Source organism: Pleurodeles waltl, chromosome 7, assembly GCF_031143425.1.
Source record: "Pleurodeles waltl isolate 20211129_DDA chromosome 7, aPleWal1.hap1.20221129, whole genome shotgun sequence".
Taxonomy (NCBI): Eukaryota; Metazoa; Chordata; class Amphibia; order Caudata; family Salamandridae; genus Pleurodeles; species Pleurodeles waltl.
Window position 1 is genome coordinate 616,186,381 of NC_090446.1, and position 12,414 is coordinate 616,198,794.

General features: G+C 44.0%; 1 long non-coding RNA gene across 1 annotated transcript; it reads right to left on the minus strand.

Annotated features, from left to right (window-relative positions):
* Window positions 1-1,943: 1,943 nt before the first annotated feature.
* On the minus strand, window positions 1,944-11,960 carry LOC138247287 (uncharacterized). The gene is made up of 3 exons (XR_011194411.1): window positions 11,858-11,960; window positions 4,043-4,168; window positions 1,944-3,131 (listed from the first exon to the last, which is right to left on the minus strand). It is a non-coding gene; the product is annotated as an uncharacterized lncRNA (long non-coding RNA).
* Between the last annotated feature and the right edge of the window lie 454 nt (window positions 11,961-12,414).

Consider the following 12,414-nt stretch of genomic DNA (forward strand, 5'->3'; position numbering starts at 1 on the left):
GGGAACCACGACTTTGCAGCTACTCCGGCCCCTGTGCACTTCCGGCGGAAATCCTTTGTGCACAGCCAAGCCTGGGTCCACGGCACTCTAACCTGCATTGCACGACTTTCTAAGTTGGTCTCTGGCGACGTGGGACTCCTTTGTGCAACTTCGGTGAGCACCGTTTCACGCATCCTCGTAGTGCCTGTTTCTGGCACTTCTCCGGTGCTACCTGCTTCAGTGAAGGCTCTTTGTCTTGCTCGACGTCCCCTCTCTCTGCAGGTCCAATTTGCGACCTCCTGGTCCCTCCTGGGCCCCAGCAGCGTCCAAAAACGCCAAACGCACGATTTGCGTGTAGCAAGGCTTGTTGGCATCCTTCCGGCGGGAAAATACTTCTGCACGACTCTCCAAGGCGAGAGGGATCCGTCCATCAAAGGGGAAGTCTCTAGCCCTTTTCGTTCCTGCAGAAACCTCAGCTTCTTCTGTCCAGTCGAAGCTTCTTTGCACCCGCAGCTGGCATTTCCTGGGCATCTGCCCATCTCCGACTTGCTTGTGACTTTTGGACTTGGTCCCCTTGTTCCACAGGTACCCTAGATTGGAAATCCACAGTTGTTACATTGCTGGTTTGTGTCTTTCCTGCATTATTCCTCTAACACGACTTCTTTGTCCTTAGGGGAACTTTAGTGCACTTTGCACTCACTTTTCAGGGTCTTGGGGAGGGTTATTTTTCTAACTCTCACTATTTTCTAATAGTCCCAGCGACCCTCTACAAGGTCACATAGGTTTGGGGTCCATTCGTGGTTCGCATTCCACTTTTGGAGTATATGGTTTGTGTTGCCACTATCCCTATGTTTCCCCATTGCATCCTATTGTAACTATACATTGTTTGCACTGTTTTCTAAGACTATACTGCATATTTTTGCTATTGTGTATATATATCTTGTGTATATTTCCTATCCTCTCACTGAGGGTACACTCTAAGATACTTTGGCATATTGTCATAAAAATAAAGTACCTTTATTTTTAGTATAACTGTGTATTGTGTTTTCTTATGATATTGTGCATATGACACTAAGTGGTACTGTAGTAGCTTCACACGTCTCCTAGTTCAGCCTGAGCTGCTCTGCTAAGCTACCATTATCTATCAGCCTAAGCTGCTAGACACCCTATACACTAATAAGGGATAACTGGGCCTGGTGCAAGGTGTAAGTACCCCTTGGTACTCACTACAAGCCAGTCCAGCCTCCTACAGCTCCCAAACTACACGAGAAAGAACCCACACTCACTCCCTAGTCACCAGCAAGTTGGACTACAGGAATGTCCTCTATGCCGGCTTTACCAAGCAACTCACCAGGAGACTACAAACTATCCAGAAAAAAAGCAGCCAGACTCATCCTCAACCTCCCTCACAAAACTCCTCAGGGAGCTCGTCTGGCTCCCAATAAGCAAGTGCATTCATTTGAAACTCCCCATGCACACATTCAATGCACTACACAATTTAGGTCTCACCTACCTAAATAGTTGCATCTCTTTCTATCAAGCACCCAGAAAACTCAGCTCCACAGGACTCCTAATCACACAAATTCCAAGCACACATAACCAGATCAGGGGAAGCAGGCCCTCTCTTACTTCACTCTTAAAGCATAGAATGACCTCCCACTTCACACAACAGCCTCCTCCTCTCTTCTTGATTTCTGCAAGAAGCTGATGACATTGATTTTCAACTAACCAGCCTACCATAGGCAGAGTTAGGCACACACATCTGGTCAGTGCCAGGATACCTCATGGATGATTGTGTGCTTTGCAAATGAACATAATATTTTAAATTGTTGATGTAGCACATCAAAACCCCAGATGCAGGGTGGCAGAGTGCTTCACAGAGACAAGGAAGATAATAGTAGTGAGACAAGCAAAGAAAAATTCAGAGAACAGGAAATCTTTATTTAAAAAAAGGCTGTGTTATCTTTGTAGTGCAGGACTTGAGAAGACCATTTGTGACATTTGGCAACAGATTAGGAAAGTTCTTTAAGGAAATACAGTTTGATTTCTCTTTTAAACCTCTTTGTGAGAGATGTGGCCTATCTAACTTAGGCAGAGGACTAAGTGACATCAAAGAGTGCTATTTGTATTTGAAAAAATCCTACTATTACCTTCTTGTACAGAAACCAATACCAGAGCATTAGCTGGTAAAGAAGTGGACCCAGATTTACAAACACTTTAGTTTGGGTTTCCTTTTTAATGGAGATCCTGACGTAAAGTATTGTGGTGAAATTTACAATCCAATGCAAATCATGAATTGTGATGGATTGTAAATGAAAGCAAAGGAAAGCTGTGCAACCCTTTGTCTTGTGTTACTTTGTGTTAAGGGGCCAGTCCACGGGTGGTGAATAGGCTTTCCCAAGCAACCACCCATGGGTTTTGATCTTTACCTACAGAGAAATGTAGACAGACATTTGACCAAAATCCTGCATCTTCCTGAGGCAAGTGTAATGAGGAGAAGTTAAAGCATTTCATGTTTTTCCCTTTGCATGTGTGCTGCATTGTACACCACATACAGATTTTGTACTAGATGGGACGGCTTCTAGCATAAAACCTATGCTTCCAACAATGCAGACAACCTTTCTCTATGGCTCGCAGTGTCTCCATTAGCACATGGCAGCAAAAAGTGCACCAGACATGGAGAGAGGAGACTAGTATAGTAAGTCTGACCTGTAAACCTGAAATACTTCCTAAATTGAACAAATTAATTGTTGTACAGTCTTAATAAATTTAATGCTTGCATGCTGTAGAGGGAAATTCCCTGCCTAGAGCAGGAATCAACAATAATAATAATGCAACCCAACCAGACAACAAGTGGTTTAGAACCCTTTATGCACAGAGCATAGCAAACAATCATATACAAGTTAAACAAAGTCTTTCACAGTCAACACATTAAAACAGAAGTTTAATGATGATGTCAGTTACATTACTTAAACAGTGTCCATATTCTTCAAAAAAATATCCTTGACGGTATACAAATTCTCTGATTATGCTGAACAGCTCAGTTATATTTGGTGCAAACAACCCAATGCATTTCGGGACCGTGTTCCTTCTTCAAGGGTGAAGCTACATGTTGCACAACAAATAAGACAGACAGAACACAACAGGAGGACCTGTAGGAAACACACAACAAAAACAAAACAAACAATATGTAAGCGCAGATCCAAATGAATCAAAAAATACAATACGAAAGCAATTATTCAGCAAGCCACACAATGTAAACATTCCAACACTCCAACCAGCATATTACATCAACAGCTCCAAATAGATAGTATATGTGAAACTACTATGACACCAAGCTACCTGCACCCCCCTAAACCATGCTCAATGCAACTTCTAACATAATCACTACATGAGTGCAGATAACATGTGCTTAATCAATATGTGCATGGCTGACCGCTCTACATCAACTGTGCACAATGCCACACACTTAGGGGCATGTTTAAGAGCCTCTAGCACCATTCAAACACCACATTAGCATCATTTTAAGACACTAATGTGGCGTTAGAAGGCCAAAAACACTGCACCATATTTACAAAGTGGATCAATGCATGCATTGTGCAACTTTGTAACCCTTTGTGCTACAATATGCCTGTGTCAGGCATAATATATGCCCTTATGTGGGCAAAAAAAAACAGCACAAAAATCTAAGAGATTTCCTTGCGCCATTATTTTGGCACTATTAACACCTGCTCAGAGCAGGCGTTAAAAGGAGGCTTCCATTTGTTACAATGAGCCTCCGGGTGCTTTGCAGGGTTAGCGTCAACATTTTTAACACTAATCCTGCAAAGCACCATACTAGAATAAAATATTCTGACACTCGCCCAGTAACTACCGCCATGGTGAGCCGTATTTTAAATACGGCGCACACATGGTGGCATTAGGGGGTGCTAAGGGGCTCAAGAAAAGTGGCGCTGCAGTGAGAGCAGCGCCATTTTTCTGAAGTATGCCCCCTAATATTTTACCAATAAAGTGTTGCATGCCCAAACAGGCCATGAGTCTTGTGACTGTGTCAACAACTTACCTGCTATGCTGTAGTGAGTATAAGGCTGTCACGGTCTGCACAACACTTCTCACCTTTGTACCCTCCAGAAGGAGTCCCAGAGGAAAAAAACCCAGAAAATGTGGGAAAAACCTCAAACAGGTACTCCTGAAAAGGAAAGGAAAAAACAAGAGTGAAAAAAGGAAAAAATTGGGAAAAAATCTCAATCAATGCAACAGGAACTGGAGAAAACGTGACGAACAGGAGCGAGGATCACCACCAAGAGGAAATGTTTGGAATGCAAATAAGACCAGGACTGAAAAGCTTATATACTAGGAGACAGGAAGTGACAAACAGGAAGAAAGAGCAACACCATCTTGGATTGGGAAAGCCACATAGGAAAGAATAGGAAAAAAGTAGCAGTATAAAATGAAAAATAAAGAAGGCATGCTGGGATAAAGGAACACCAAGAAGAAAACAACATGGACACCAGAACAAGAAAAAGAAGTAAAGGTGGAATGAAAAAGAAGAAAAAAGGAAGAAAGAATAGGGTTCAGACCAGGTAAGTGAGGACAAAAGGTATCAGGTATGCAGGCAGAAAGAGCGGCGCGACCGGGAGCACGAAATGTGCCTACCCGACTGTGGTGAAAACAAAGAAAAGTAAAAACGTGGGCCGCGGCGATGCCGCTGCTCCGAGTATCGAAGAGGCGGCCGACCGCGGCACGCAGGGGGGACACCGTGGTAGAGCACGGCATCACAGTAGGTCCCCTCACCGAGGCCCCAGCCTTTTCAGGAAAACAAGAGTAAAAGAGGCTAACCAAACGGGGTGCATGGACAGATGAAGCATCCTCCCAAGAGCAGTCACTGAGGGGATAACCCTTCCAGTAGATCAAAATCTGCAGTCTATTCCAAAAAAATTGAGAATCACAGATCTCGTGCACCTCATATTCAGGATGGCCATCCACAGAGAGATGAGGAAGTCGTTGAAAATGTCGGTTGTATGGATCAGGAATGAAAGGTTTTAACTGGGACACGTGAAAAACAGGTTGCACTCTCCAAGTATAAGGCAGCTTTAGTTGAACAGCAACAGGATATAACACGAAGTATCCGAAAGGGCCCATGAAAACGAGGTTTGAATTTGTTTTGAGAAAACTGTGAGGGCAGAAATCTGGAGGAAAGCTACACCTTGTGTCCTGCTTGATACGAAGGTGCCTTCTGACGTTGACAATCCGCCTTCTGTTTCATTGCTTGTTTAGAGGCCAAAAGAGTGGTATGGATTAGGCTCTTGATCTGGCAGATTTGTCGTGCAAATGAAGTGACTGCAGGAACAGACTAATTGGTATGAGGAATAGTGGAAAAGGCCCTAGGATGGAAACCATAGGTGAAATAAAAAGGTGTTGCTCTGGTAGCGCTATATACTGTATTGTTATAGGAAAATTCAGCAAGGGCAAGAAAATCTGACCAATTACTTTGAGTGGCATTAGAGTAGCATCTTAGGTATTGCTGAAGTTCCTGATTCACACGTTCAGTCTAACCATTGGTTTGTGGATGAAACCCTGAGCACAAGGACACATCAATGTTTAATAAGGAACAAAGGCTCTCCAAAATCGTGACACATATTGTGGATCTTTATCAGAAATAATGTCTTGTGGAAAACCATGGCGGTGAAAAATATCTTGCATGAATATGCGACTCATTTCAGGGGCTGTGAGTAATTTCTTTAGGGCTGTGAAATTAGTCATCTTGGTGAATCAGCAGTTACCATGATGACATGGTAACCAGAAGAAGACGGTAGGGAGCATTTAAAATTTGTGGAAAGGGTGCACCAAGGAGCTGAAGGAGCAGGTAAGGGCATCAATAAACCTGCTGGTTTGATTCAGGGTATCTTGGTTTGGGTGCATACAGGTTATGCTGATACATAAGTTTCAGCATCGTTCTTAAGGGAAGGCCAGAAAAAAGAATGTTGAAGCAGCTCATGGGTCTTCTTGACTCCTTGATGGATGCCCAGCTACAGGAGAATCATGACACATCTGTAATGCCTCAGTTTGTACCTTTTTAGTAGGTAAGAAAATGGTGTTTTGAAGATAGAAGTAGTCTTGTTCCTTTTGTAAAAGAGGTCTCACTTTACTCCACTCTTCCAGTGGAAGGAACTGGTACTCGGATTTAACGCGATCCAGAAAAGATTGAGTGATCCCGATGATTTGACTGGACTCAATGATGTGTGGAGAAGAGGTATTGGCAAAGTCAGGATATCAACGGGATAATGCATCTGCCACTAGATTCTGGGACCCGGGTATGTAAGTTATCACAAAATCATATTGGTTAAAAAAGAAGGCCTATCTTGCTTGACCACTATTACAGCATTGGAAGCTTCGAAGACATTGTAAGTTGTGATGGTCAGTCCTGGCTTCAAAAGGCTCTCTAGTGCCCATCAGGAAGTGTCTCCATTCTTTACATGCTACCTTGAGAGCAAGTAATTCTTGTTCTAGTACTGAGTAATTACATTCTGCTTCTGTCAGAATGTGAGAGAGATAGAAGATGGGATGTTCCAATCCATCGTCGTCTTGTCTTTGAAGTAGAATTGCTCCTATGGCTCTTTCCGAAGCATCAGTCACCAGTATGAATTTCTTAGTAGTATTAGGATGTCGGAAAATGGGTGCTCGAGTGAAGGACCTCTTTAGATCTTGAAAGGCCCGTTCAACACTATCAGCCCAGACAAATCCCTTCTTCAGGTTTTCTTTTTTAATAGACTGGATGATAAAACTTTGTTGGTGGGCAAAATCCTGCATAAATTGTCGGTAGAAGTTTGAAAGCCCAAGAAAACACTGAGTTTCTTTTACAGAAGAGGGAGAGGGTGAGTCTAGGATGGCTCTTACTTTGTCTGGGTCCATGGCTATTCCCATCTGTTTGATGCAGAACCCTACATACATCACTTTGGTCTTGTGGAATTCACACTTCTCTGGTTTACAATATAATTGGTTCTTTTTGAGTCTTTCCAGAACCTGCAATACATGTTTAGTATGTTGTTCAGGGTTACGGGAATATATCAAGATATCGTCCAGCTAGATCACTATATTTTGATTTAATAAGTCAGAAAACACATAATCCATTAATTGTTACAAAACAGAAGGTGTATTGGTTAATCCAAAAGGCATGACTCGATATTCATAGTGACCAAATGGAGTACGGAAGGCTGTTTTCCATTCATCTCCTTCTTTGATGCGCAAAAGAAGATAGTCACCTCTTAAATCTAATTTGGTGAACATCTTGCCTTCTTGGATGGCATCCAGTATATCTCTAATTAAGGGTAAGGGATAACGGTCTTTGATTGTTATTTTATTGAGTCTGCGATAGTCGACAAAAGGACGCAGATCTGTCGTCTTCTTAGGAACGAAGAAAAGAGGAGCCCCAGCAGGAGATGAAGAAGGAGCAATTAACCCATTCTTTAAGTTGTCATCTAGGTATTCTTTGAGTACCTTCTTTTCTTGATCAGTCAAGGAATACAAATGGAACCACTTTGTCTGGAATCAAAGGAATAGCACAGTAATAGACACGATGAGGAGGTAGGATGGGAATACTTCGGTTCTTAAAGATGTCAGAGTATTCCTGATAACAATTTGGTACTCCCTGAATCATATTAATAATGATATTGGTATTTTTAGAAGAGTGATGGAACCCTTTGGGAGACCAGTATGAGCTGGTAGAGTAGCAATTCTGTTGACAAAACTGAGATGTCAAGGATATTGTTCTTGTTTCCGAATTGATATATGGGTTGTGCCGGGTTAACCAAGGTATCCCCAAAATCATTGCGTGGTTCGGCAAGGATACGAGATCAAAAGCGACATGTTCTTGGTGCCTTCCAAACAGAGTGTAGGAGTACACTCCACCATAGGCCCTGAGGTGAAAGGGGAGCCATCTACAGTGTGTACTTGTTCTGGTGTTTCCTTTGGAATACATAGAATACCTTTATCCTTGGCCCAGGTTTCATCCAAATAGATTCCACTGGCTCCACAGTCTACAAGAGCAGAGAGCTGTTCTTCCTGACCTTGTGAACATTGTAATGTAACCGATAAGATAAACAAGGTGGACATATTTTCTCTGGAGGAACATATTGACGTATTGACGGTACTTCAGCTCCTCCCGTCCCCTTCCTCCTTACAGGGGATGGGAGTTGGCATTTCCCAAAGGTCTGGAAGGACGAACAGGGCAATTATGAATCAGATGACTAGCCTTGCCACAATAAAGGCAAAGACCCCTTTGTCTTCTATCCCCCTTTTCAGAATCAGATAGAGGGCCACGGACAAGATCAATCTGCATGGGTTCTTCTGTAGGAGATGGAGAAGCTTCAGAATAGACTTCGTCAGATCGCCAACTGATGGTACAATTTACTCCAGACTTATATGGTAATCGAGTTCTTCTTTCCATCTTGCACTCTCATAATCTATATTCTATATTCATTGCTTGGTCCATTAATTCTTTTAAAGATCGATTTGGAGCGGAATGTACCAATTAATCCTTGATTTCTTCTTGCAGTCCTCAGCGGAAAAAGGTTACAAAGATGCGTTCCACCCACGTGGTTTCGGCTGCCAACTGTTTGAAGCGGGTTATATATTGTAAAAAATCCTGATTACCTTGCTGTATATCACATAAGGCCTCCTCTGCTGCTGCTTCCAACCCAGGCCTTTCGAACATCTGCTTGAAAAGTTTAAAAAAGGCAGGATAATTATTCAGGACAGGATCTGCGGAGACCAAGGGAGTCAACCTAGTGCAGGGCCAGGCAAGGCACTGATTAGATAACCCACCTTGGCGTTATTGGAAGAAAATTGTAGCAGACGAAAGGCAAAGAAGACCGTTAAGGCGTCCAGAAATTCTTTTATTTTATGTGGATCCCCAAAATATCAAGGTGTCGAAGTCGACATGGGTGGTACATCCATTGACCGGAAAGACAGGACTTGTCGTAGTGCAGTATTCTCAGCCCGCAGTTGCTGTAACTCTTGAGCTTGTTGTTGTACTGTCTGCAGCATGGCTTGTGCATTTTCTATTACCTCTCCCTGTGGTCTTTCCATTGTTGTCTCACAACGCTGGTTCTTTTGCCATTGCAATCTGTCACGGTCTGCACAGTGCTTCTCACCTTTGACTGAAGAATTTGAAAGAGAACCCGGTCTTCTACTGGTTCTGGACTGGCCAAGATAAGGGCGACATTTTCTAGTAGCCACCGTGCTACTTGACAGAAAATGCCAAGGCAGTCCGTACCCTCCAGAATGAGTCCCAGAGGGAAACAAATAGAAATTATGGGAAAAACCTCAAACAGGAACTCCTGAAAAAGAGAAGAAAACAAGTGTGAAAAAAGGAAAAAATTGGAAAAAATCTCAGTCAAAGCAACAGGAACTGGAGAAAACGCGACGAACAGGAGCGAGGATCACCACCAAGAGGAAGTGTCTGCAACGCAAAGAAGACCAGGACTGAACAGATTATATACTAGGAGAGAGGAAGTGACAGGAAGAAAGAGCAACACCATCTTGGATTGGGAAAGCCACATAGGAAAGAATGGGAAAAAAGCAGCAGTATAAAAGGAAAAAGAAAGAAGGCATGCTGAGAAAAAAGAACACCAAGAAGAAAACAACATGGACACTAGAACAAGAAAAAGAAGTAAAGGTGGTAAGAAAAAGAAGAAAAAAGGAAGAAAGAATAGGGTTCAGACCAGGTAAGTGAGGAAAAAAGGTATCAGGTATGCAGGCAGAAAGAGTGGCACGACAGGGAGCATGAAAACAAAGAAAAGCAAAAATGCGGGCCACAGCGATGCCGCCACTCCGAGTATTGGAGCGTCGGCCCGACCACGGCATGCAGGAGGGACGCCACGGTAGAGAGCAGTGTCACAGAGGCACGCATTCACCTCGCCATCAAATATAAGAAATCACTCGACCTTACATGATAGAAACATAATGCATCATTACCAAAGAATTACTTATGTCTCACTACAAACCACCTGCATCGTATATCCCCATTACCTGAGAATACCATACTTCTTGCTTTATGAATGTCCCAATACCACCAATGGTACAGCATCCATTTTAGGACATCCTCATTCCTCACTCCTCATCCCTATTTCTCATCACTGCTTCTCATCTATCATCCCTACTTCTCATCCAGCATACATCATCCCTACTTCTCAACCAACATCCCTGCTTTTCTTCCATCATCCCTACTTCTCATACATCATCCCTTCTTCTCATCCATAATCCCTACTTCTCCTCCATCATACATCGTCCCTACTTCTCATCCATCATACATCATCCCTACTCATCCCTGCTTCTCATCTCTACTATTCATCCATCATCCCTACTTCTCATCCATCATCCCTACTTCTCTTTCTAACTTCTCATCCATTATCCCTATTTCTCATCCATCACCCTGCTTCTCATCCCTCATCCCTTCTTCTCATCCCGACTTAATTTCCATATTCCCTACTTCTCTTCCATCATTCCTACTTCTCATCCCTGCTTCTCATCCATACTTTCATCTATCTTCCATCATTCCTACTTCTTATACCTCATCTATCATCCCTATTCCTCATCCATCATCCATACTCCTCATTCCTCATCCCTCAGTCATACCAACACATTTTCAGTTGTGTGAAACACACCCTCACATTGATTGGTTGGCAACAGCCATTCAAAGTTATAAGAGAGAGCTGCATTCTTATTTCACTGAAAAAACAGCCTTCTCATTGCATGTGCTGGGTGAAGACAGAGGAGAGGAAATGCAACTGGGTGTTTGTTTCCAGTGAATTCAAGGCTGTACAATGTTTCATTTTATCTGTTTTTCTGTTTACACAGATCTCTGAAGAAAGCTCTGCTGATTTGGGAAATACAAGGAGCCCACAGCTTGGGCCATGAATCAGCTCTTGGAGAAATGGTTATACAGTTCATCTACTCATCAACCCAAAGTATCAACACTGGTGACAGTGCAGTCCGATTCATCCAAACCTTTTCTGGTTTCATTTTTATTTGTAACAAAATGATTAAATCTGAGGCTGCTTTTATTTCTGAGAGCTGTTTTTTTCTTTTCTGAAACTAGAAAGGTTTTCATTGAACTGTAGATGAACTGTGTAACCTTCTAGAAAGTGAGCATTTCTCTGTGCTTATGACTGGTGTTTTGAAGCTTGACTTCAATCCAGGTCTGGGGGAGAGTGACTGCGGGGCTTTGTGCATACTTTTCAGACAGCTTGTGCACAGGGAGGGAAGAGGTGTCGCAGAGGTATAGCTGCATACTGAATGGTCTTCCAGGGCTGAGAGAGGGAGAGGCGGGGCACACCTACATTTGTAAAGGCTGTGCTGTGGCTTCACACAAAGGGCTAGTTTACCCCCAACTGATGTCCGGAGCCTGTGCTGGAAGAGGGAGGGGACACTCCTAGAACCAGTTGAAACTGGTTGGAATCTCTTATTCCCCTATTTGTGAAAGCTTGTGCAAAACAGAGTATAAGTACAGGTTTTTTTTCCATTGCTAGGGACGACATCAATGGACTACTGAACTGGACACAAAATGCTGATGGAGGGACTCATCAGGAACTGCCTTAAACTGCTGCTGCTGTGCTGACATGTGATCTGCTGAGTCACTAGAAAGAAGTGCCACTGAATGCAAGTCTCTGTGCTGGTCTGCTTGGGCCCTACTGCCCTGTGCTACCTTTGATTGTTCCCAGGGGCTGGGTGCTGATGCCCCTGTTCCCTGCTACACTCTGCTTCCCCAGTATGAGGGTAGCATGTGGACTACCTTCTTAAAGCGTGAGGACAGCGCTATATTGGAATGCTTCTGTGCTGGAGCCTAGCGTGTGAGTAGCGCTTTGCTTTATTTGCTTACGTGCATTTGAGCGCTTTCCTACGTCTCCCCAAGGGAGTATTCGCTGCCGCAACCCAGGTGAGCTGCCAGGAGCTAGTGCGTCCAAATGAGCTTTGTAACGTGCCCCTGAGGCACGGGCAAATGAAGGACAGGGAGATTGCGCTCTGCCTGGTGCCCCCGGGGCGAAGAGCACTGAGTAAAGTGCCCCTAGGGTACAGGCAAGCACCAACTTTAAAAGGAATTACTGCGGCGGCCAAGGACAGGAACTGGGAAGACACTCGCGCACCAGATTGGGTGCGGGTGAGTGCTTGTGACAAAGAGTGAGCCCCGGAGGGAGGGAGACCTCATCAGAGGTCCCTCCTGCTCACTTGGCCGCCCCAGAGCCCGCGACGATGGTATGAAGTGCTCAGGGGGAAACACGTCGTCCCCGAGGCACAAAAGGCTGCAAGAGCCTCTCTCCTCTTACCAGGCAGTAAGGAAGGCTCAACAGAGGCTCCACCCAGCAGAGAAGTGGTGCATGGTGCCCCCAAATGAGGAGGGGCACCCCAAGAGCAGGATGCGGGGAGGCGAGGGTAAGT